This window comes from Uranotaenia lowii, chromosome 3, assembly GCF_029784155.1.
Source record: "Uranotaenia lowii strain MFRU-FL chromosome 3, ASM2978415v1, whole genome shotgun sequence".
Lineage (NCBI taxonomy): Eukaryota > Metazoa > Arthropoda > Insecta > Diptera > Culicidae > Uranotaenia > Uranotaenia lowii.
Window position 1 is genome coordinate 370,201,516 of NC_073693.1, and position 25,505 is coordinate 370,227,020.

The window sequence follows — 25,505 nt, forward strand, 5'->3', positions numbered from 1 at the left end:
CATAAAAAAATTTCAAGCCACTGAATATGTAGGTATAAATGAACTGATTGTAAATTTTACCTGAAATTAAACGTAAACAGCTAACCGTTACACTTTTGATCGCAGCTATACCGATAACAGCATCGGATGGATCGACTGGAAATCGAGTAGTCCAGTAAAGCCATCCTGATTCGTGGTAGTTCGTTTTTTAATACTGCCACTTTTGGCATGAATCTTCTTAATCATTCAATTGGCCCACGTTCGGTAGCAGGCCTTGCTGATAGTTTGCATCGCTTTGCGATGGTTAGCTGTTTCACAATCCGAACAGGAAATCATTTTTGTTCAAAATTCCCAGTGTCTGCAATAAAATTGAAAGAGATTAGTTTCCGGAGAAGAGTATTGCAGATTAAAGTTTAATTATTACCTGAAATCACTAGGACAGTTTCCAGTTCGGAGATGAAGAAACGTCTTGGTTACTTTTGTTGGGTAGATATCGAGAAATTGGGTTGGGACAAGTTGCCACATTTTGAAGTTGGCGCCTTGAAACCCAAAAAAACTCGGTCGCCGGTTCGCCACGATTTGGATAGCCCTTATAGCAATTCCGGCTAATTAAGTTAGGTTATTTGCACTACCAGAGCTATGAGTGCCTAGATTACAAAGACTGGTAGGCTGGGATGTGCGACCAAATCGTTCAAACGTTGCTCCGAATGCCAACTCCATGCTGTAGACCTTGTATGTTACCGGCACTCAGTCAACGCATCTGGATCGGAACAAGTACGAAGCTTTTCTCGCTTCCGACGTCCTGCTATTATTATACATCAGTCATCACACGAATTACCGGAGCATTCTGCGTTACTCACAATCCTATTTGAAATGCCTTTCCCGCAATATTCCGAATCAAAAAGAAACGCCATTTGAGATAAAATACCTCATCTAGTCCCGAAAGATAGAGGAAAATACGCGTACGGAATTGACCAAAGTCAATGTTATGAACACAGTAAAACAAAATCGATATCAAAACATTTGTCATTTGTCTGACGTTTTGTAGAACGACTGCGTGCATTTTGCAGGATGCCATAGTCAGTACTAAAATTTATTAGAACACTTGCAGGATGGCAACGATCAGTACTAAATATATTAACAACGCTTGCAGGATGGTGTGGATTTTTGGGTTAATTCATCCTGCAAACAAGCTAAATCCGAGCTGCGCTGAGCGAGCGTGTACATTTTTCAGCACGGTTTAGTACATACACACGTCATCCTGCATGCGGTGACAGCTGCTGATAGTCATTTTGTTTGTGAACAAAATGTTTTGCTTCGCATACACACCATTTCACTATAGTGTATGTTTTTTTGGCTGCTGAAATTTGAATGCTTTCAAATTTTTCTGCTCCCGTGATGGATTTTCTGCATCGGGTTGTGCCGGTGGTAGAAACTCAGCCCTTCAGGTCTGAGCCCTTATTATTCAGGTAAGTTTTCTTCACTCAAAAAAGTATCCAAAGGTGACCTTTCCTCTTCATTTCCAGCCTTTCGATGCGATTCAAACGATGTGTGGGTGCCGGGATCAAATCTTCGGATATCGTGCATCAGCTACAATATTTTATTCAGGTGAGTGATTTCTAGCAGTAGCCATGTACAATTGTTATAATATCACCTGAAATTTTAGCTTTCGGTACGAGTCTCAGGTGACATGGTGCTGAACGCTGCGTGGCGATGGGTGATGAATAAAACAAATATGCACTGGTGAAGGCCCAATTGGAAATGCACTTTCAAACACTAAGTGCATCTAATCAGATGAAATGTTTAGGTAAGTTGTTGAATCAATTTGATTTGTCCAGTGGCGAGTGACGGCTTCATCTCGTTTTAGGTTCTGGTCAGCTGAATTACAATCCGGATTTTCTCGATTTTGAAAGAATGCCTGCCGAAAGCACGCAGCTCCTTGCATCCTGCATCATCCATAGGATAAGAGGAGATCCAATAATGGATCGCATGATAGCGCCGGTCCGCAGGAATCGACCGAATAGTTTACCGGAGGAACACAAGGAACCTTGCATAGCAAAACGAAGATCAGCAACATGCCAAAGGAGCTTCGTGGATGACACTATCGCGAAATCACCTGCCGGTAGGATTCTGCCCAACAACAAACTCCAAATAAACGGTTAGGAAGGGGAGCGTCCGCTGTACCAAACCGGCCTACCATGTATTGGAAAACCTAAACAAAATTGAAGAAAAAAGAATGCACGGATCGTCGCGATAGGCTTTAAAGGGCACGCCTCCAGAGCAGTGCATAAGTGTAAGTTGAAATAATTCTCTTTCTTTAAATTAAAATTAATTTTTATGGTTTTTACTTCAGATCAGGTCATCTAAGAATTCCTGTATCAGATATTCTAGGACGATGGAAACCTTGTTCATGCATTCCAAAGGATGCTGATGGTACCCCGTACCCACCGGCTTATGATATGCATACTGCTAATCCCTTTCTGGAGCATCAACTTTAGACTGGCTGCCACGACGCCGGAACGCTAAGGAATAGTTTATCGAATTGAACTTAATGCAGTTTATTGTTTTAATGGAAACGAAAAAACAAATCTTTTCAAAACGAAAGCCTCAAAACTGCCCTAAAGTAATAAAAAGTTGCTTACAAATTGTATTAAAATAACTTACTGCTCTTCATCATGATGAACACTAAGATTTGAAAGCTTGATAACTCTTCCGTAATGGCTTACATGAAACAGTTTTCTGTTGAACACGATCAAGAGGTTTGTTCTTATATCGGTTGGAAAATGTTAAACCACGTAAAATCTTTGTGTATCAACTAACAAAGCATTTTCCAAAATTCAGAGATGTAGGTATGTGCGTATAAAGAACCAGTTTGCTTTTCGATGCTAACCTTTAAAAGAAAATTATTCAATTTAGCCACCCTTTGAACAAGGTAACCCGCTGGGGAAAGCAATCGACAATATTAGAGACAACGCAATGGAGTACATTTTCAGATCTTCGTTTATGAGAATATTTGGTACTGACGTTTGTCGTGACGGGTTTTGCGTCCAGAACTCATTCCACCGATGAACTAGTGTTTCTGGCATGTTGACTATACGGAAGCTTACAAGGCTGGTCTTCATCCGCACAGGACTAGAACTTTCGATATTTTCTTTTTTCAACTATTTCAAAACCAGCCGCAGCATTTGTCGGCCAGGAGAGCAAACTTGAAGTTTCCTGGTGCTTCATTATACTTTTCCTGTGTATGCCTATCTTGATCCAAGTAAACCCTCTAAAGGAATGGCATATGGCAATGGGCCACGCTCAGTACCATGCCTCAGATGAAGCGCAATCACGATTGGCTATTTCCAAGAAGATTATTCTGCAATGAAACAGCCAAGATAACGGTTCGAGGGTAGCTTCCTGAATGCATTCAGTATCATAGAATCTCCATGCACCACATTGTAGTAGATCATCGCTTCTATTTGTCGTTATTCGAATTCTGACCAGTTGTTTGGGCTTCTCAGGTATTGCAAATAATCGATCCGTATTTCGCCACCAATTTGGGAGATAAGCAGCAAAGCACCTGTCGACCGGTCTCAGCTTTCGGATGGTTTGTTTTGGGACCCTAAAAATAAAGATTACATTAATTCTGTTCGGGTTCACTGATTACAGACTTGATGCTTGATTTTGATTGGGAGATTCAAGTGCCAAAAAACTTGGATTCAAGTGAAGCATTCCAAATGATTTTCAATATATTTTAATTTGTTTGTATTTTGTTTGAGTTTATTTTAATGACAATTATTTAGAAATGGCGCTCCCTTTCCGAAGACAGTTTTCTAACTCTTGCATCAGGAATTTTAAGCTAATGAATCAGGTATAAATGTTTTAAATTTTACCTGGAGTTAAACGTCAACCGGACGTCCGGATAAGCGTAGTACCTACTTTTGATCGCAGCTGCACCGATAACATCGTTTCGGATGGATCGACCGAAAATCGAGTAATCCGGGAAAGCAATCTTGATTCGCGGTAGTTCCTTTTTCAACACTGCCACTCCTGGCATGAATATTATCATTCATGCAATCGGATCGCATTCGGTAGCAGGCCTCGGTGATCTTTTGCATCGCCGTGCGGTCTATATTTACAGAGGTATGCCTATCTGTTTCAAAATTCGAACAGGAAAATGTCTGCAAGAAAATTCAAATATATAAGTTTCCGGAAAAGAGTATTACAGATAAAAGTTTAATTCAAACCTGGAAATTAATTTTTCGGAAGCAAATTGACCAAAGCCAATATTACGAAATCGACAGTAAAAGAAATCGAAATCAAAACATTTTTCTGACGTTTTCAAGAACGGCTGCGTGCATTTTGCAGGATGGCATGGTCAGTACTAAAATTATTAGAACATTTGCAGGATGGCAACGATCAGTACTAAAAAAATTAAGAACGCTTATGCTGGATTGTGTGGATTTGTGGGTTAATTCATCCGGCGCCATCCTGCAAACCAGCGAAATCCTAGTTAAACCGAGTAAGCGTGTACAATTTTCAGTACGTTTTAGTACACACATGCCATCCTGCATGGGGTGACAGCTAGAATTTGTTTGTTATCATTGTTTTGCTTCCATTTTAAATTGCACTTTAAAACTCTTTGAAAAATCTAGTAAACGATAGTTATAATATCCGTCGCGATTTCGTGCGGTGTCGAAGCCACCAGTTTATCAACAAATTCGTGCGTCCAATAAGAAAACCATTTTACCGTTCAAAAATGCCTTGGTGTTCAACGCTTCGCTCAGTGCTACCGGTTCCCCCCATCCGATGAGATTCCGGCACCAGCACCGGCGAAGCAAGAAGGTGCGGTGCATTCATTAAAGATTAAACTAGCTTCCAAAATTCAATCATCGCAAAACTACCCGAAAACAGAATCTCGAACAACAAACCCTTCCTATAACACGACCACGGAAAGTTCCTGCTGCATGAACCTCAATACACCGATGATGATGAAGAGATGCCAATGCGTCCGGGTTCGAAACTTCCAAGAAGGCTCTGCCCGGGGCCAGCTCCGAGTCGGAATTCAATTCGGTTCCGAAACCAGATGACTTCCGTTAGATGACATGGTTCCGGGAGTTCAAAGAAGGCCAAAATGCTCCGCTCGGCAGGAGTGTCGGAAATTGGGAACAGCACATCAAAAAAATCGGTGCCAAGCATAGATTTGCAGTGTATTGCAGCTCCGATGCAGGCTCACCTGAGCTGGTCAACTGTAACACTTGCGAATTTCTGAAATCCTAAATTCTGAAAGCTGAAACATGAAAGATGAAATTTGAGTGAGTTAGGTTCAGGTTCAGCTTCAGGTTCAACTACCCGGAAGACGACCCGTGATTAAGGATGAAATGACGAATATTCCAATTCCAGCCCTAGTTAGCGGGAAGAAGCGCAACGCAAAGAGCCACGGCACGGCGCTGAAAGTTCGGCAAGTTACCAATGAAATGATAAAGATCCAAGAAACGGGGTGATGTATTTACGATGCTGTTCCGTGTACAGAAAACTATGACAAGCTGTTAAATAGATATTTAGAGAACCATGCCTTATCTGTTAACGTACATTTTCTGTGTTCTCCGAGGATAGTTTAAAAACAAATGGGGTAATTACTTCTTTTTAATTCCCTTTTGATTCAAAAGTCATAAGCAAACGAATCACTCTACTCGATTTATTCTACGTTGTTAAAATATTTTTTTTTTCTTCTAGTGACAAAAAAGACCATCATCGAAACGCTCAGCTCAAATACCACAGAAGATTTCAATTGAGGCTAAGTTGCTGAAGTTATTCGGTACTACGGTACCAGCCCATCAATAGCTCAGGTTCCCCCAATGTTAAACATTTCTGAGATAGAGGTGAGTTATTTAAATATTATTTCTATAGAGAAGAATGTTCTAGTCAGTACATGTGGTAATTTTTAGATTAATTAATATTTAATTCAACTTTTCATAAAACGGTTATCTTTGTCAGATTTTTGTTCAAAACTTGTGACACATTCGAATTATTATAAACAGGCTATGTTATGTTTGATAATATGTAAAACTAAGTGTAAACTAAGTGATCATACTACAATGTATTCACAAATGAATTTGTCAGTAAGATTTCAATTTAATTTTTAAAGCAAAATGAAAATTGCTTATTTACACCGACAATTGTGCAACTTTTAGTGCCAAGCTTTGATTATCTCATGCATAAAAAAAAATGTGTTGTTTATTAGTTACGAATTAGTTGTAAATATCAGTTACAAAATATAAAAATGCTAAAATATTAAATTTGATAAATTGTTTTAAGTTTGGAATTTACCTGGTTTTATTTGCTTTACCTATTTACAGGTTGGCCTTTGTGGCAGCAATGTCCGTAACAACCAATGTGCGATCTCCCGACCCGAGTTGGCACAAAACTTCAGTGGCTAAAATCATCGTATATCAAGAGTTGTTTCAAGAGTCTGTTGTCATCCTTGGATGTGGTCCATTTTTTGCTATCACTTCAAAAAAGCTACCAGCTATCATTGCCACTTTCTATATTTTAGGGTGGTAAAACAGTCCTCAAATTTGGAAACTAGGAAAGGAAGCGGTGTTGTTGGAAAATTGTTTGATGCCAAGCTGAATTAGGAACTGAATAACGCCGAAAGAAAATCAGTTCGGTCTAAGTTACTATCTCAACTATAAATATAAAATTCCAATAGGAAAAAAATCGAATTAAACTTATTTAAAGAAATTTTTAGATTTCCTTTTGATTATTGAAATGAAAACCGAGATGAAAATCCCAGGTTTCTTGTTTAGCGGCGTCCACTTATGTGATGTGTTTGGAATTTTGGACTGCTAGATGAAATCGAAAATACCTTTCTTGAAACATATCCGCTTCATACAATTTTAGAAATTTCCAATTTGACTATATTATTGAGTTCAGAGGAAAATTAAAAAAAAAAATAACATAACAAGATAGAAGCAGCCATATATTTAAAATACGGAATTTTATGGAATATGCTTAAAAATTGTATCGGTGTGCCATATTGTATGTTACTTTTGTATGGAAGGAAGGGCTTATTTAAGTCAAAGCGATTTGAAAGTATTGTTGAAACCATCTCCTACTCCGAATACTCTCATACACCCAACTTCACGTTGATCGGAACAGTAGTTTTCGAGTCTATAGAGAACAATCAGACAGACAGACAAACATTCATTTTTATATATCTATAAAGATTTTTTTTTCGGAAAATAATTTTTTTCAGCTTTCCCGGAGACTTCAAGCTTCAATACTTGTTACTTATGTGTGTGACTTAAAAAAACTGAACAAATATATTACCTATAGTTATGCATATTATGAAATAACCGGTTTATCTCTGTAGTAAAGACATTGAATATGTTAAAAAACAACGAACAAAACAAGCTGGATCCTAGAATGTTTCTTTTTTTAAATATACTTATTATATATAATTTTTTTTTTCAAATAGGTTTATTAAAGTCGTGCACTTCTAAAGGATGTGTATGCCAAGTGTATCAATTTCTTTATACTTTGTTATTTTATTTGTAAACTTATTTGTATTTTATTTGTAAACCATGGCTACATCTTTAGTTCAACAGCGAGCGGATTTGACGATTTCATCCGGATTCAATATCGTCTCTTTTATTCGTTTGCATCCTTCTATCACAAAAAGGTCAGTGAGAGCATCGTCTTCAAGGTGTAGCTGATTAGGTAACCCAGGCAAACTAGTGCGATAGACCTTAGAAGTCGAGATCCATTGGCATGAAGCATTGGATAAGCATTCTACTACTATCTACAATAGGGAAACATACAACAATTTTATTCTTGCTAAACCTCAAATCGAAATATTTTACTTACCGAATCCTCTCTATAATCGCATCTAATTTCGATCCATTCAAATCAGCACAATGTTTGTTCTGATTATACAGATTAAAAAAATCTTCCTTAACAAAATGATTGCAAATTGAGACAATTGGTACGTTATGACAACAAAAATAAACTACAACGTTGTTTTATGTGGAAGTTTCCGATATTTTCAACTCATTTTGACTAAATCGTTCATAAATGTCCTTCACAAAAACGAGTGCAGTCACGCACCGGACTCATCACTCATTTAATCTCGAAATGAAATAATGTAAATATAAACACTGGCTATTGTTTGCTGAATGTTTGCCAATGGACATAATCTGGCTCGTCCCGTTTTGACTTTAGGGTTATTCGACGTAACGGTTATCTAGCATACTGTGACCTTTCGCAAAATACAAAATTATTCATTAAATTATTCTGTCAAACGACTTTCCGGAACATAACGCCAGAACTATTGTTCCACGCCGATTGTGCTTCATGTGTTGATGATGGTGATGGGCATTCTACATATTTGTGTCTCTGTTTTTATGCTTTGTTAACGATAGCAACCCTTCTCAAAGCAATGAGTTCTCCAAGCCGTTGATCTAATCATCAGCACCGACAGTTCGCTTTGCCTTCCGCTGCCGTGGGCTTTGCTTCGGGGACGACACTTTGCCGCCCTTGGGAGATTTTTCTGGAAGAAACAAGTCGGTTAGTACAATTAAGTATGTATTAGGATTTCCTATTTTCGTTTATTGAGGATTTTTAAGTTGGTTATCAAAATATGTTCCAGAAAGAAAGTCGTTTCTATAAGAAAAAAAAAACAAGAAAAACTTACGAATCCTCTCGAGTGTTTCTTGTGGAATCCGTTCATAGTCCACATCCTTGGTACTGGTGGTTCCGGTTTCCACAGTTTAACGGGCAGCTGGGGAGCGTTTACGCTTGCCATACGATCCCAGGAATTGTTGGCCGAGCACCAGCAACAAAACTACAACAGTCGCCAGGAACACGTACAGGAAGAACGTTTCCCCATTCAGACCCTCATCGATTTCGATAATCGAAACGATTTCATTGAAGACGGCTTCGGAAAACTGATTTCCGCTGGCGTTGTAGGCAATAGCCGAAAAGTTTTAAATGAAGTAGTTGAAATCCATGGGATACCGGAAGCAAGCTTCGACGCTTTCTACTATGAAACCGTCACTTCCCTTATTGGCAAATCCAACGAGGAATTCGACAGGATTTCCGGCAGGCAATTCCAGTTGAGTTCCAGTAACATAGAGAGGTCTTGTAAATAGAAGGAACGTATCCGCATCTGGTGATTTTGTCGTTTCTAGTTCATCTGTTTCCGGTTCTTCGTTTTGGGTTATCGATGCCTCATCGGATTCAAGTTCAACATCCAATTCCTCGCCTAATTCGTCCTCGGTAGCATTGGCCATGAATCGGGAACCTGCCAGAAATAGAAAAACCCAAAATTATGGTTACGAAATGCCACGTCGAAGTGAAAGTGATAAAACTTCCAATGAAAACTCTAAACTTACCGTTGTCCGCCGTTAGGAGAACCGCCGGAAGAACCAGCAAAGCAAAGACCAATAGCTTCTTCATTGGAAGTAACTGTTCTGCTGCTTGAATCATTGAGTTTATTCACAAAATTTACACCTTATTTATTCACTGGAAAAGACACTTACATCCGCTAGCGCAAACCGTGGTAATATGAGGTAGCCAAATCCAACTTGCGCTGATGCGTCCGCGTAGCCGATCGAGCTTTTCTACCAAATAATGCTGCACGGCTGGACGTTTTGCGATGAAAAAGTCAGTAAACGTGTTTGGCAGATCCCAGGTCTTACCTAAAAGCATCTGTTTGGTGTGAACCTTCCGGTTTTGAATCCGAAACGTTTCCACTGAAATCTGTATACTACGCGAGAGTAATCTGTACCGAAAAACAGCTGTTACGGATTTAATGGACACCCCAAAATTTCACTATTACGAATAAAAGAGCAAAGCAATACGCAACAAAAACATTCGATTGGCTTGTACTAAATTGGCTGCGCACTGTACTAAACACTTTTAGTACATTTGCAGGATGGCTCATTTGCCGGATAACTATTATCCTCTAGAATTGCATTGCAAATATTTACGTATCAATAAAAAGCACGCAGCCGGCGTCTTGCGACAGCTTATGCAGAAAGGAATAACAGCATCTCGATCCTCCCGGTGTTTACACCTTATGCTATGCACATCGGATAGCTCCAGACAGGGGTAATTTTGGCGCATCCTTATCCGGTTGATAAAGAGGAAGCAGCTCGTCGAATTTTGCTCTCGAAGACATATTCCCCGTAGTTAACGTATTTTACCTGTTGAATGAATGAAAATGTTATTATTCAATTTCAAGCACAACAAACAAACATTCATAATTGAGTGTACATGAGACAATTTTTAATGTTTTCAACTTTTTGTATAATTATTAGGAACATTATTTATGATCAAATACATGTAACATAAATGGTGGTAATAAAAGCAATACTTGTCCCCCGCCCGAGGAAAAACAATATAAGTTTCGACATTTGAGATCTCGATGGAAAGCTGCCTGTGATCCATCGTTTACGGCCATTTGAGCTGAATCACCATCAATGATCAAATTTTTAGAGATAGTGTTGTTTACAAAAGCGGAACCATTCCTCCAGTACAGTCGATATCTTTTTACAATTCTGAACAGTTATATCGGCCAAATTCTAAAATGCGATAAACTTATTAGTTATCACTTAAGTGATTATTTTTTTATTCTTCCGCAAAGCTTCTTCTTTGCCGGACGATAGAAGATTCATTTTTTTTACCCTGTTTTCTAGTTATTTTTCAATGCAGTACTGGATTCGGCTCAAAATAAATCATTGAGCAAACGAAAGACCAATGATCCCAAATTTAATGACTTTCGTAAACGAATTGAGCAATTCAATTGAAAACTTAAATTGTTTGCGGTCAAGTACCAACGGCTACCGAAAGCTTTTTGGATAAATTTTGACATCCCCGTAGATTTCCAACAACAACAAACTTTTTATACAGAGCTGCGTAATCGAATTTTAGTTCACATATGTATATTGGCAACCCAAAACTACCCAAAATTGAATTGAGGAAACACAAATTTTGAGCAACAACCGATTAGTTATAATGAAGGTGTAATTGAAATACGTTTTATAAGTAACTCAATTTTTCCGTGTAAGGTCGAATTCACAGTGAGCGCGGTGCGAAGTGCGAAGCGAATTTCCAATTCGCGCGAAAAACCGCTTCTCATTGAAACACGTTGAAAAAAACATGGACCGGCCACAGTGCAAGCGAATTTTCGTGCGAAGACCCGGCTGGATCGCGCGAATTCATCCTGTTCATCCGGACATACACTGAAAATATTCTCTCGGATATTTTTTATCGTAAAATGATTTATCAAAAAAAAAATTTTCAAAAGTTTATTTATTTAATTATCATTGCCGTTTCTGTTTTGGTAATGAAAAATGCACGGTTTTTTAGCGCGGATTTTCGAAACAAACGCGGTTTCAGTCTTTTTCTATTGAAACAAATTATAACTGGCAATAAACGACCGGTGGCATGAAAGCCCCACAATATGTGTATAGGGTGAAGGGGCTGAACGGATAGAATTTGGAATTTGTTATCCGACGCCACCTTGAAATCCAATATGGCCCCTTTCACTCAACTTTAAAATGCTGGAAGTGACTGAAAAGCACATGAAACTCCCACAATATGGGTATTGGATGAAAGTACTCAATAAGTCGAAGTCGAATTTGGCTGTCCGACGCCATTTTGAAATACAAGATGGCGGTTTCCACTTAATTCAAAATGCAATAAATAACTGAAAATCGTAAGGTCCATCCACAATATAAGAAATGAGTAAAAGGGATAAAAAAGTAGATGAAAAATTACTGACAAAAATTTAACAAAAATTTTGAGAGAACTGCAAAAAAGTACTGAAAAGAATAAACAAAAATATAACAAGTGTTATAAAACTAAAGTAATATTGACAAAAATAATACAACACTGTGGGAAAATATGAATAACTATTACTAAAATTAAAAAATATGACTAAAAAATAGTGACAAATGACAAAACTTTGAATAAAACACGCCAAATGTGGTTAAATAATTAAGCCGAAAAATATGACAAATATTACAAAATTAGACAAAAATATAAGAAAAAATCACAGAAATGGCAAAACTATGACAAATGAGAAAAAAAATTTATGATAAAATTATAATCAAAATTTGATAATAAAATTACCTGACACAACTAATATAAGGACCAATATTTGACAATAAATTTACAAAAATGACAAAATAATAACAACAAATTTACAATGAAATCACAAAAATCTGACAAAAAATAAGGCAAAACCCAAGCAACCAAAAGTCGCGTTTTTACTTAACTCCGAACTCCGAAGTTCACATTTGGCTGAAAAAATGTATTACGGGAACTTCAGGTGACTCTTGTCGCGTAAAAGTTACTCAGGAACTTCCATCGCCCTTTGAAAGGTTAAACTATCGATAACGGAATTTCTAAGCGCTTTTAATGGAACTTCTTTCAAGAAGGTCGATAACGTTCGCGTAACATTCCAAAACGCACCATTAAGATACTTGAAAGTGTTTTAAAGAACCTATATGGGAAATCTAAGCGACATGTCAAAAATGTTTTTCAAGAAGGTCGATAACGTTCGCGTAACATTCTAAAGCGCACCATTAAGATACTTGAAGGTGTTTTAAAGAACATATATGGGAATTCTAAGCGACATGTCAAAAATGTCTGTCAATTTCTTGTCATGGTATTTGTTTTGTTTATATCTCTACTGATATTTACAAATGGAATTCAAGATTTTTTCGAATTTTTCTTATAAATGTTAAATAAGATATTCGAATAAATTTTGTTATGATTCATATTGTGTACTGAAAGTCCTTTGAACGAAATAAGGTACCTTCTATTGACCAACCCACTCAATCATCTCAAATGACATTAAGTTTAAATACTAATCATTACAGTGGCAATCAGCTATTGCTGGATTGGTCGAGAGGCTGGTGAGTTTAATTGCAACCTAGAGAGCAGCGGTTCAATTCTCTGGGCGTGTAAGCAGCTTTTGTAATGAAAACAATATAATTAAAATCAATGAGATAGACCATGATAGACCGGCAACCTAGCAATCTGACATGTGGTTGTCAGAGCAATCTGTCAATTGGATTTTTTTTCGGCGCGTAGAAGTTTCTTGACATTCTCTTAGAAGCTGAATAGCGTTCTCTACAGCCACCTAAACGAACTTGAAAGTAGCTTTAAGAACTTAAATTTTGGGCTGATTAGCATTCTCTTCAGACACAAACGAGAGCTGATTAAGCTTCTATGGAACCTTTTTAAGGGAATTCTGGTTGCTTGGGAATGGCTAGAATATGACAAAGTTCTGAAAAAAATATGACAAAAATTTGTCAAAAATAATGACAATAATCTAACAAAATTATGAAAAATGAGATAAAAATATAACAAAATACTTTCAAATATATGTAAGAAAAGTGACAAAATGATGACAAATACGACATAAAAATCACAACATTTAAAAAAAAAGACAAATCCAAACATATAATAATAATAATAATAATAATAATAATAATAATAATAATAATAATAATAATAATAATAATAATAATAATAATAATAATAATAATAATAATAATAATAATAATAATTTATTAATGATGAATATGTAAAAAATATATCGCAAATACGACGAAAAAATGACACAATCTATACAAATCTATGGGCTTGTGATATGTGTTACTCAGTTGGCATGTTAGTTCCCTCCTAAGCCAATGTCCGTGAGTTCAAATACAAGAGTAATCATCGAACGCATTTGTACTGGAAAAGACTTTCAGTATGAAGAGAAGGTGGTAAAACGAATATAATCGAACGAAAAAAGACAAAACTATAAAAAAAAACTTACAATCAAATGAACAAAAAATCTGACAGAACTATAGACAAAAATATGACAAACGAAAACATGACAAAAATGACAAAAATTAAAATAAAATGACAAAAATCTTACAGTACTATGACAACCTTTGTCAATTGTCATAGTTTTGTTTTATCATAGTTTTGTATCATTTTTTCATACTTTTGTTGCATATATTTTTATCACATTTGTAAGATTTTGGTCATAGTATTGCCAGATTTATGTTATTTTATTTCAAAATTTTGTCATACAGACCCCGCTTGATTTTGGCAACATCCGAGCAAAAACCGTTCGTTTTTGGCAACATCCAAAAATGACGTTTTTTTTGTCTTTTTTTTATTTTTTTTTTTTCATTTCAAACAAATAAAAATTAATGTAAAACGTAATATTAGCATGAAATTTTTTCATTCGGCTTAATTATGATAGTTTTAAACAGTAAAAACATGAATTTTTCCATGTTTATTGCACATAACTAATATAATTGAGTCAAATTGAAAAATTGTACTAATATAAGGTTTTACATAAATTTTGACTAATTTGAATTAAAAATCAAAAATAAAAAAGTGACAAAAAAAAATCGTTCGATTTTGGCAACATTCGATTTTGGCAACATAAAATTTTCGGGCGTGTTGCCAAAACGAACGGGGTCTGTATTTGTAATTTTTGATGAGTTATTATATTTGTCATATTTTTATTTCATTTTTCATATTTTCCATAATGTTGTCAAATATTTGTCAAAATTTTTAATTTCGAGTTTTGGCATTATTACTAATTTGTTGTTATTATTTAGTCAACTTTTATTAATTTTTGTCAATTTTTTTTTTAAATTTGGTCATGGCTTTGCCATTTCAATGTCAAATTTATCATAGATTTGGTGTATTTTTCTAATATTTTTGTAATATTTTTATCACCATTGACATATTTTTATTAAAGTTTTGTCAGCGTTTCGTAATATTTGTTATTATTATATTGTTTTTTTTTCAAAATTTTGTTATATTTATGTCATAGTTTTAGTAGATTTTTTTTGCGATTTTCAGTCATTTAAATTATTTTAAAGTTGAACGGAAGCCGCCGTATTGGATTTTAAGATGGCGTTTCATAGCGTCAGACTGCAAAATTCGACTGTTACTAATTGATTGAGTTTTTCGGAATTAACGCGGATTAGTTTTACCCTAAGGGTACGAACACAGTGAGCGCGAAGCGAATTGCGAAGCGAAATATTCATTCACCGGATGAATTTCGCAAGTTCGCTTTTGAAGGCCGGCCACAGTGCACGCGAATTGCGAAGCGGTTCAACACTGAAAAAAACCTTCGGTGTTGCAAAAATTAATCACATGTGAAAAAATCTTTGCAAATTAACAAAACTGTGAGCGAGGGATACGCACCGCGCAAAAAAAAACCAATCCGCGTTAATTCCGAAAAACTCAATCAATTAGTAACAGTCGAATTTTGCAGTCTGACGCTATGAAACGCCATCTTAAAATCCAATACGGCGGCTTCCGTTCAACTTTAAAATAATTTTAATGACTGAAAATCGCAAAAAAAATCTTCTAAAACTATGACATAAATATAACAAAATTTTGAAAAAAAATACAATATAATAATAACAAATACAGTGAGCGAAATAAGAATAGCACCACTATGTGTTTTGCTTGTTAAAATATGAATGATTGAAAATCACCTAAATTTTCTTCTATAAATTGTTTTGAATTGTTTAACGGATAAATCAAGCATAAGTTTACTTTTTTTGGAGGTTGCAATTGGCGTTGAGGACCAAAACTATGGAAAAAGGGTGCGAAATAAGAATAGCACCACTTGTGTTTTTTCAACAAAAACAAGATTATTTCTAAAAATTTACTGTATAAAAGTGAATAATAATGCTTCTACGAATTATTTGAATAGATAATAGCATTTTAAGGAGTTTTCTAGAATTTCAAAGATTTTCAAAGATTTTAAAAGGGGGTTTTAAGAGATGCTCCTCTAGCGTTTAGGAATTCGATACTTGAGCTATAATACTTTATCAAACTGCTTTATTTTTTCATTACCATTCATAAGTATGATGCAAATTGACGAAATATAGATTTGATGCTGAATTTGAATAAAAAAAACAGGCTTCAAATTCAAAAATACTAATGTTTTTAAAAAGTCAAACGCTATTTCTCTAGTTTCAAGTCATAGATGGCAGCACTATCTTGCAATTAAACCGAATTGATGTCCATTTTCGAATATCTGGGATTAATTCAGGTGTGCTGGATGATTTTGGTCAAGAAATAAGTACTTTTAACTGTGTGACCGCCTTGGAAATTCCAAGATCACAACATCAAAAAATAAGAATTTCATCAAGGACCCAGTGAAGTGAATTTCTTGGACCGATAATCAGTACAATTTTGTACTTTCCGATGGAGCTTGATGAACCAGATAACTAGCAGTATTATTGGTATGATTTGAAATTGAATCGGAAGTTGAGATGAGCAGGAATTTTGGCGGTGTTATATTCTTGTGCTGGTGTTTTTTTTGCAAATCCGGAAAAGATTTCTGCAGCGTGAACTCCAACAAAACTGTGTAGGAAAACTACCTTGAAATGATGAATATGGGCCTAAATAAACCTGAAAAATTAATATTAAGACTAAATTTGGTTTTAACGGCAAGATAGTGCTGCCATCTATGACTTGAAACTGGAAAAAGTGATGTTTATTGAAAAAAAATCCAAGTTTATGAATTCCAACCTGTTTTTTCTGATTTAAAATAATCCGAAAATGTTTGATTAATCATTTCACGTCATTTTAATGAAGAAATAAAGCAGTTTGATAAAGTATTATAGCTCGAGTATCAAATTCCTAAACGCTAGAGGAGCATCTCTTAAAACCCCCTTTTAAAATCTTTGAAAATCTTTGAAATTCTAGAAAACTCCTTAAAATGCTATTATCTATTCAAATAATTCGTAGAAGCATTATTATTCACTTTTATACAGTAATTTTTTAGAAACAATCTTGTTTTTGTTGAAAAAACACAAGTGGTGCTATTCTTATTTCGCACCCTTTTTCCATAGTTTTGGTCCTCAACGCCAATTGCAACGTCCAAAAAAAGTAAACTTATGCTTGATTTATCCGTTAAACGATTCGAAACAATTTATAGAAGAAAATTTAGGTGATTTTCAAACATTCATATTTTAACAAGCAAAACACATAGTGGTGCTATTCTTATTTCGCTCACTGTATTACGAAACGCTGACAAAACTTTAATAAAAATATGGCAATGGTGATAAAAATATTACAAAAATATTAGAAAAATATACCAAATCTATGATAAATTTGACATTGAAATGGCAAAGCCATGACCAAATTTAAAAAAAAAAAACACAAAAATTAATAAAAGTTGACTGAATAATAACAACAAATTAGTAATAATGCCAAAACTCGAAATTAAAAACTTTGACAAATATTTGACAACATTATGGAAAATATGAAAAATGAAATAAAAATATGACAAATATAATAACTAATCAAAAATTACAAATACAGACCCCGTTCGTTTTTGGCAACACGCCCGAAAATTTTATGTTGCCAAAATCGAACGGTTTTTTTGTCACTTTCATTTTTGATTTTTAATTCAAATTAGTCAAAATTTATGTAAAACCTTATATTAGCATACAATTTTTCAATTTGACTCAATTATATTAGTTATGAGCATTAAACATGGAAAAATTCATGTTTTTACTGTTTAAAACTATCATAATTAAGCCGAATGAAAAAATTTCATGCTAATATTACGTTTTACATTAATTTTTATTTGTTTGAAATGAAAATAAAAAATAAAAAAAAAGACAAAAAACGTCTTTTTTGGATATTGCCAAAAACGAACGGTTTTTGCTCGGATGTTGCCAAAATCAAGCGGGGTCTGTATGACAAAATTTTGAAATAAAATAACATAAATCTGGCAATACTATGACCAAAATCTTACAAATGTGATAAAAATATATGCAACAAAAGTATGAAAAAATGTTACAAAACTATGATAAAACAAAACTATGACAATTGACAAAGGTTGTCATAGTACTGTAAGATTTTTGTCATTTTATTTTAATTTTTGTCATAATTTTGTCATGTTTTCGTTTGTCATATTTTTGTCATAGTTCTGTCAGATTTTTTGTTCATTTGATTGTAAGTTTTTTTTTATAGTTTTGTCTTTTTTCGTTCGATTATATTCGTTTTACCACCTTCTCTTCATACTGAAAGTCTTTTCCAGTACAAATGCATTCGATGATTACTCTTGTATTTGAACTCACGGACATTGGCTTAGGAGGGAACTAACATGCCAACTGAGTTACACATATCACAAGCCCATAGATTTTTATAGATTGTGTCATTTTTTCGTCGTATTTGCGATATATTTTTTACATATTCATCATTAATAAATTATTATTATTATTATTATATGTTTGGATTTGTCTTTTTTTTTTAATTTTGTGATTTTTATGTCGTATTTGTCATCATTTTGTCATTTTTCTTACATATATTTGAAAGTATTTTGTTATATTTTTATCTCATTTTTCATAATTTTGTTAGATTATTGTCATTATTTTTGACAAATTTTTGTCATATTTTTTTCAAAACTTTATCATATTCTAGCCATTTTGTCAGATTTTTGTGATTTTATTGTAAATTTGTTGTTATTATTTTGTCATTTTTGTAAATTTATTGTCAAATATTGGTCCTTATATTAGTTCTGTCAGGTCATTTCATTATCAAATTTTGATTATAATTTTATCATAAATTTTTTTTTCTCATTTGTCATAGTTTTGCCATTTCTGTGATTTTTTTCTCATATTTTTGTCTAATTTTGTAATATTTGTCATATTTTTTGGCTTAATTATTTAACCACATTTGGCGTGTTTTATTCAAAGTTTTGTCATTTGTCACTATTTTTTTTGTCATATTTTTTAATTTTAGTAATAGTTATTCATATTTTCCCACAGTTTTGTATTATTTTGTCAATATTACTTTAGTTTTATAACACTTGTTATATTTTTGTTTATTCTTTTCAGTGCTTTTTTGCAGTTCTCTCAAAATTTTTGTTAAATTTTTGTCAGTAATTTTTCATCTACTTTTTTATCCCTTTTACTGATTTCTTATATTGTGGATGGACCTTACGATTTTCAGTTATTTATTGCATTTTGAATTAAGCGGAAACCGCCATCTTGTATTTCAAAATGGCGTCGGACAGCCAAATTCGACTTCTACTTATTGAGTACTTTCATCCAATACCCATATTGTGGGAGTTTCATGTGCTTTTCAGTCACTTCCAGCATTTTAAAGTTGAGTGGAGGCGGCCATATTGGATTTCAAGATGGCGTCGGATAACAAATTCCATCTTCTATCCGTTCAGCCCCTTCACCCTATACACATATTGTGGGGCTTTCATGCCACCGGTCGTTTATTGCCAGTTATAATTTGTTTCAATAGAAAAAGACTGAAACCGCGTTTGTTTCGAAAATCCGCGCTAAAAAACCGTGCATTTTTCATTACCAAAACAGAAACGGCAATGATAATTAAATAAATAAACTTTTGAAAAAAATTTTTTTGATAAATCATTTTACGATAAAAAATATCCGAGAGAATATTTTCAGTGTATGTCCGGATGAACAGGATGAATTCGCGCGATCCAGCCAGGTGTTCGCACGAAAATTCGCTTGCACTGTGGCCGGTCGATGTTTTTTTCAACGTGTTTCAATGAGAAGCGGTTTTTCGCGCGAATTGGAAATTCGCTTCGCACTTCGCACCGCGCTCACTGTGAATTCGACCTAAAGCCCGGTTTACAGTTCTTGTGAACTCGAACTCGAACGTGAACGTGAACTCACCACAGTGAAAAAATATTCCGCAGTGAAATTGTCAAATCGGTCAAATCTTCAAAATTAGTAAGAGGTTTGTTCAACTGCGGGTAGAAATTGGTTTCGATCGGAAAATGACAGATCATTCAACCAATGTTTTGATCGATACTTGTCGAACCAATGCTCAAATTTAAATTCAAATTTCACAAAAAAAAACATATTGTTCTTCTTCAAAACATATTCAGCTTTGAAAACGATTGATTTTATCAAATAATCCCAAAGTTTTTATCTTTGAATACAATGAATTTAAATTAAATTTTATGAATTTAAAGTACTCCCAAAAAGTATTTATCGATCAAGGAGTAACGAGCTTTAGCGATTCGTTTCTTTTGAAAAACTTATTGAAAGGACGTTATGAATATAACTTCTACAAGATAGCCATTTTTTGTTCTTGATTAAAAATTGACAAACAAAAATTTCAAAATTACTTTTAATTAGTGAAACAATTGAAAAAGTTTTTGTTTAATTAAAATGCATCAGTACTCTTTTGTTGGTTAATTTAATTTCTGCTTTTCAGTTCTCCTTAAAACACATTATTTTTGAATGATTTCATAAATTTTTATAATTATTTCCATACTTTTTCTGAAACACATTTGAACAAAGCAGAATCTATTTTTTTTTTTATTTCAATGGAATCTGGCGATGATCGATGCAATGATCTTCATTTACATTTATTCGTTGAGAAGCTTCCAACAGGTACATTTATTCGTCGAGAAACTCTTCCAACAGGTGCAATTAAATGATGCCCAAGCGGGTTTTAAAGTTAAAAAAAAATATCGTATGCCTTTCATTTCAAACTCGTAGTATTTTAAGCCTTTAATTGCCTTCAAATGTGCTTACAAATTAAAAAAAAACTAATTTTTTATGAAGCAAAAATTTTCCGTCATCGGTGAAATTTTTTTCAGAATGCACATTGCCATTCGGACGTGAAAATGAACGCGGAATTTATATTCACCACTCTTGTTATTATGGTTGCTTTACTACTGGGGAGGATGCCACCAGATAAAGCTGATAAAATTCGCAAACATAAATAAAGCAACATCAATGGTGGTTGCATAATTTCGGATGACCCATTTTGTTATTTTCCCCCCATAAAAACAATAATTTAAAGCGACTTACGTGCTGTGTTGCTTCGTTGATCTCGTTGGCTTCGATGCATGCAGGTTGGCAGTGGCGAGTTGAATTTCATGTCCCGGTTTTCTCCGCCTCGAATCGTCGAACTGCTTCCCGCGTGTTCCTCTCCGACCTGATCGGAAATTCTCTTGGGACGGATGCTTGGAAGATGCATGAATGCACCTTGCCCCGGTGCACGCTTGAGGCGCACAGCAGGATCCGCACCACCCGCTATTCACTTGCTGCAATCGGTCGACCAATGTGTTGCACTTTTCTGCGTGCTTCCGTTGAGCTGTCGTTGAAATCGTTCCAATTTTCTGCTGGCGATGAGAACAGCGCGAAACGCTCTGTAAGTGCACTTCCGGCAGTCGATGAGGACAGAGCAGGTCGCCCTGTGGGTGCACTTTCGGCTGTCGATGAGGACAGAGCACTCTTTGCCTTCCTTTCCTGTTCCTTCTTCTCGCAGGATCCTCGCACAACTCCGACACACGACAAATAACCCAGCAATCGATGCCGAGCTTCGATTTCCGTAGCAGAACCACGTTTGTTCCTCGTGCACTAATGGTCATCAAGGCCAAATGAACGCCGAGCCGATAGGGCCACACAGGCGAACTTTCGGGAACACTTCCGGGAAACCAACAGTGCACTTTCCTTTTCCGCTAACCGCCGAGGATGCGGTGCAATCGGTACCTTCCGAACGAAGCACTGCTGTGGCAAGTCAAAATAATGTTCAGGAGCTGGCCAGTGTGTCGCTCCGAAAAGTTCCGAAGAAATGACAAACTTCCACAAAACGTGGCCTTCAGCACACAAAGCCGTAACAAGAGGCTCAAACCGGAGTTTCCGGAACGGGCTTCAAACCTGCCTCAAATGGCGGTAAACTATTGGCCGATAAACGTAAGCCCGGAACAATATCTTCCGTAACAAAAAAAAGGTCGCTTTGACCCCTTTTCTTCGTGTTTGCTAATGGCTTGGCAAACAGGTCACACCGTAACCGGGTGCTGGCTCGATGTTCCGGCGGTGAGCGTTACCTGTGAAGGTTGACCTTGAGTTAGCAACCAGGTGGCAGTGGTTTTTTGATTTTATTTACCTTGCTTCCGGCTCCCTCTCACGCTCGAAGAAATCGCGTGCCACGAATGTCTTCTGGCAGCTTTTTTCGGCTAGCTTCCTTTTCGGCGGCCAATTTGAGCACCTTCGAGTGCCACTAATGCCGAACCGTGTGATGGAGCGAAATCTTCGGCGTAGCCGATCAGCGTGGAAGTTGCAGCCGTTTTTTCCACCACCACTCTTTTTTTTACTCTTCTTCTCACGGAAGCAAGAACTTGACAGCACAAATGTTGCCAACTTTCAAGCGTCTATTTTTCTGTCCACGGATGCCAGTTTTTCACGTTCCGAATCCTTTTCTGATTTGTTTGTTTATCTTTGGCCAGGGGTGTGTGAATTCGTTCAAATCTTGATTGCACGCTTCTTATTGTTTATGGGGAAATGGGTAAATTCTAAATAGTTTGCGACTTCGCTCGAATATCGTATCTGAATAATAACGAAATGTATTAAATGTAACACAACATTGCTGCTTTGGTAGAAATTTTCATGGATCATGACAGGGATCCATGAAAATTTCTTACCTCTCTATGAATTCGATGGAGTTTAACGACTTCTTTCCGATTCAATCTCGGAAACAATACACCTTCTAGATAGGTGTCTACAGCTCAATAAACAAACTCAATACAAACGGTACTCAAAACCAACTAATCTTGGCAAATATTCAAATACAAAAACAACTCTAAGCCATCAAATCATGGCAGATTGTGTCGGTAGGCACCAGCAGATCTGGCAAATTTTCCATCGAATTCTGCGAAAAATCAACAATATTACTCTCACTTCAGCAGCTTACAAATATCCTAGATCTAATAGCCATTGTAATGAAGAATGACTGAGATCTTACGAGTAGGACTTAACAAAACAAAACTAGGCGGTACTGGTATACTGGTTAAACGAAGCAACAGAAGTCTAGGGAAAAGAGGGATTTAGTCCTCTAAGTTACGAAGAGCCCAAGATAGAGGTTTTACCGCGCCTCCAGATCGCGTTCCTTTTGACTTGTCTTGGCAACCCCCTTTGACAACTGTGCATGATCCTTAACATACGATTTTAATGCGATTTCGCATTTATAGAAGACAGTTTTACTGTCGGCACTTATTCTAAACGATGCTCTATTGTGTATTAATGGCTTTGACCGTAGTAGGTCTTTTGGCTTTTATAGGGGATGTTGGGAGATTGTTTTTTGTTTCAACGACCAATTTCTTGATCAGGAGTCTTAATCGGGAAGTATTAATCGGGTGTTTGTTGGCAGAAGGTATAGTCTTGAACGGGTAAGTCTTAATCGGGTCGTCTTAATCGGGTGGTTTTGATCGGGTAGTCTTGATCGGGTGGACTTGATCGGGTGGTCTTGATTGGGTGGTCTTAATCGGGTAGTCCTAATTGGGAGTTCATGATTGGTTGAAGGTTGTCTCTATCGGGTAGTCTTATCGGGTTGTCGTAATCGGGATTGTTTATAGATGTCACTATTCGGTTTCTCTTTCATCCAGGATGCTTGGTCGAATTATGGTCTTCCGGACTAGGAGAAAGTCAAATGGAATCTTGCAACCTCTTTCAAGCAACACTGGGCGTTGTCCTGTTGATACTGTGCTCGTTAAGCAGTGTTCGTGTTTGTGGGACAAAATCGGATGTTGATGCTGCTGCGAATGATCTCCTTCAGACGGCGCCTTCTTCCGGAGTCGTCGAGCATGGCAGATGGTGGTGGTGGTGACGATAGACGTGTTTTTGCATCGACGATGATTTCGTTGACTACCTTGGGTAGCGGACGTAGCTAGACTTGTTGTTGTACTCACGAGGAGTTAGCTGATAGATACTGCTCGCTGCGTTTTCCAGATGCACGATTTTTCCCGATCGGCCTAACGGTATTTCCTGCGCGGTTGCGCTTGGTTTGCAGGCTTTGGCTGTGGTCATAGCTGAAGGTCTTGTATTGATTTGGAGATTGATAGGGTAGGTGGGTGATCTCCCAGTTGTGGTAGTACCGACTGGCGTGTTTTGACCTCGAGAGGATCTTGTTGACTACCTTGGGTAGCGGTCATAGCTAGATTGTAGGCGTGTGGGTTTCGATAGTTAGCGAGAGATAGTCGATATGGTAGTAGCGGCCGTCATGATGTCTACTCCTCACAACTTCTTCGCTTAACTGTATTCTATGGTGCTGAATCCTCTTCTTGATGTCCTGACAATCCTTTCAATTGCAGCGACGTGGTGTTTGGAGCTGCTGTACTTGACTTTCCGAACATTCCAATATCCCGAACCTGGATGGGTTCTCTGTAATGGTGTGTAGCGCCTGGCTACGATGGCTCACCAGTGCTACTATCCCCAGCGCTGCTACGCTGCTTCAAGATGACAGGATTGCATTCTGGACAATGAGTGGCGGCAATCCCACGCAAGGTTGCCAGCCCTCCCCAAATTCTGACGAACTTTCTGGCAGAGTTCTCAGAGTCCTTTCAGCCGACGCTGGTCCCGCGCAAGGCCGTTGTCTCCTTCATAAACGCCTTCTTCGTTGTGTTCGTCGGTGTCCTAGCGACGAATTAGCATCAGCTGTGCTTCATTGAGTTTTCGAATGGAAGAGTTCTGCATTCTTTACTCTGAGTTGTTGGGGGCGAGGTTTCAAAGATGATGTTGGTCCTTCAGCCTTCTCCATTTCGTGTTTTGTGCTCCGAGTGAGCTTGTGGTCAGCGTTGTGGCTTACATAGCTTGAATATTTAATCAGGTTTGATGTCCTTCACATGGTAGCGCCCACGCTTTCCTGTGACGACATCCTCTAACATGTACAAATTCGCTCCCAGTTTCTCCTTCACGATGGCAGCGATGAACTTCGGATCCAGCTTCTTGTTTATATGGTCCGCCTTCGACGATAGTACAAACGAACGACGCCATACTAGCTCGCCTGGTTGGAACGAGACAATCCGCTTTCGTAGATCGTACACTCAGAAATGAAAGAAATATGAAAATTATTATATTTCAATAACTCCGATATTTCTCTGACATAAATATCCAGAAATATTAAAAAATAACTATTTCAGATATTTAAATTTATGCATCCGAATAATTTCTTGGCGTGTAATGATCCAATGCATAAAATTTAATAACCGAGATAAATATTATATATTATTTATTTTGTTCAAACAAACGCTTTGTGCGTTTGAGTCCCAACTAAACGGGTATGAGCACATGCTAGATTCTTCAGTTGCTATATAAATGCCTTTCAACTTGACTGCATGCAGATTCCATTCTCTTTAAATATTTAACTGAATCATATTTAAATAGGATGGACTCAATTGCAGCAAGTAATATTACCAGCGAAATGCACATGTTTTTATGCTATGGTCAATTATGCACATTGACCATAGATAGAACATGAACGAAAATCAAACGATTTTCGTTTGCTTTTTCTGTTTATTTCTGCTTTAAGCGTTTGCCTTTACGTTACGGCTCAAACTTTTTTTCTGACCACCAGATGTCGTCCAATACCATTTCTCAATGCATAAATTTTAATCGCAGAAATATTTCCCAGTGAGAAATATCCCAGTAATTACACCATGAGAAATATCCGCGTGCGTAAAGAGGGAGATATGTGAAAATACCTAAAAAATAACTGTTTGA

The 25,505-nt window shown here is 36.4% G+C and overlaps 1 long non-coding RNA gene and 1 pseudogene across 5 annotated transcripts; one reads left to right on the top strand and one right to left on the bottom strand.

Annotated features, from left to right (window-relative positions):
* Positions 1-76: 76 nt before the first annotated feature.
* LOC129755318 (uncharacterized) lies at positions 77-7,290 on the top strand. 5 transcript variants are annotated; one of them, XR_008739234.1, is made up of 8 exons: positions 78-1,448; positions 1,506-1,587; positions 1,646-1,786; positions 1,847-2,272; positions 2,333-5,596; positions 5,701-5,846; positions 6,324-6,457; positions 6,521-7,290. It is a non-coding gene; the product is annotated as an uncharacterized LOC129755318 (long non-coding RNA). The 5 variants fall into 5 exon arrangements; XR_008739233.1 differs by having other exon boundaries at positions 2,333-5,279; positions 5,368-5,596; positions 6,324-7,290; XR_008739232.1 differs by having other exon boundaries at positions 2,333-4,809; positions 4,879-5,596; positions 6,324-7,290.
* On the bottom strand, positions 4,365-21,016 carry LOC129755316 (translocon-associated protein subunit alpha-like; annotated as a pseudogene).
* Between the last annotated feature and the right edge of the window lie 4,489 nt (positions 21,017-25,505).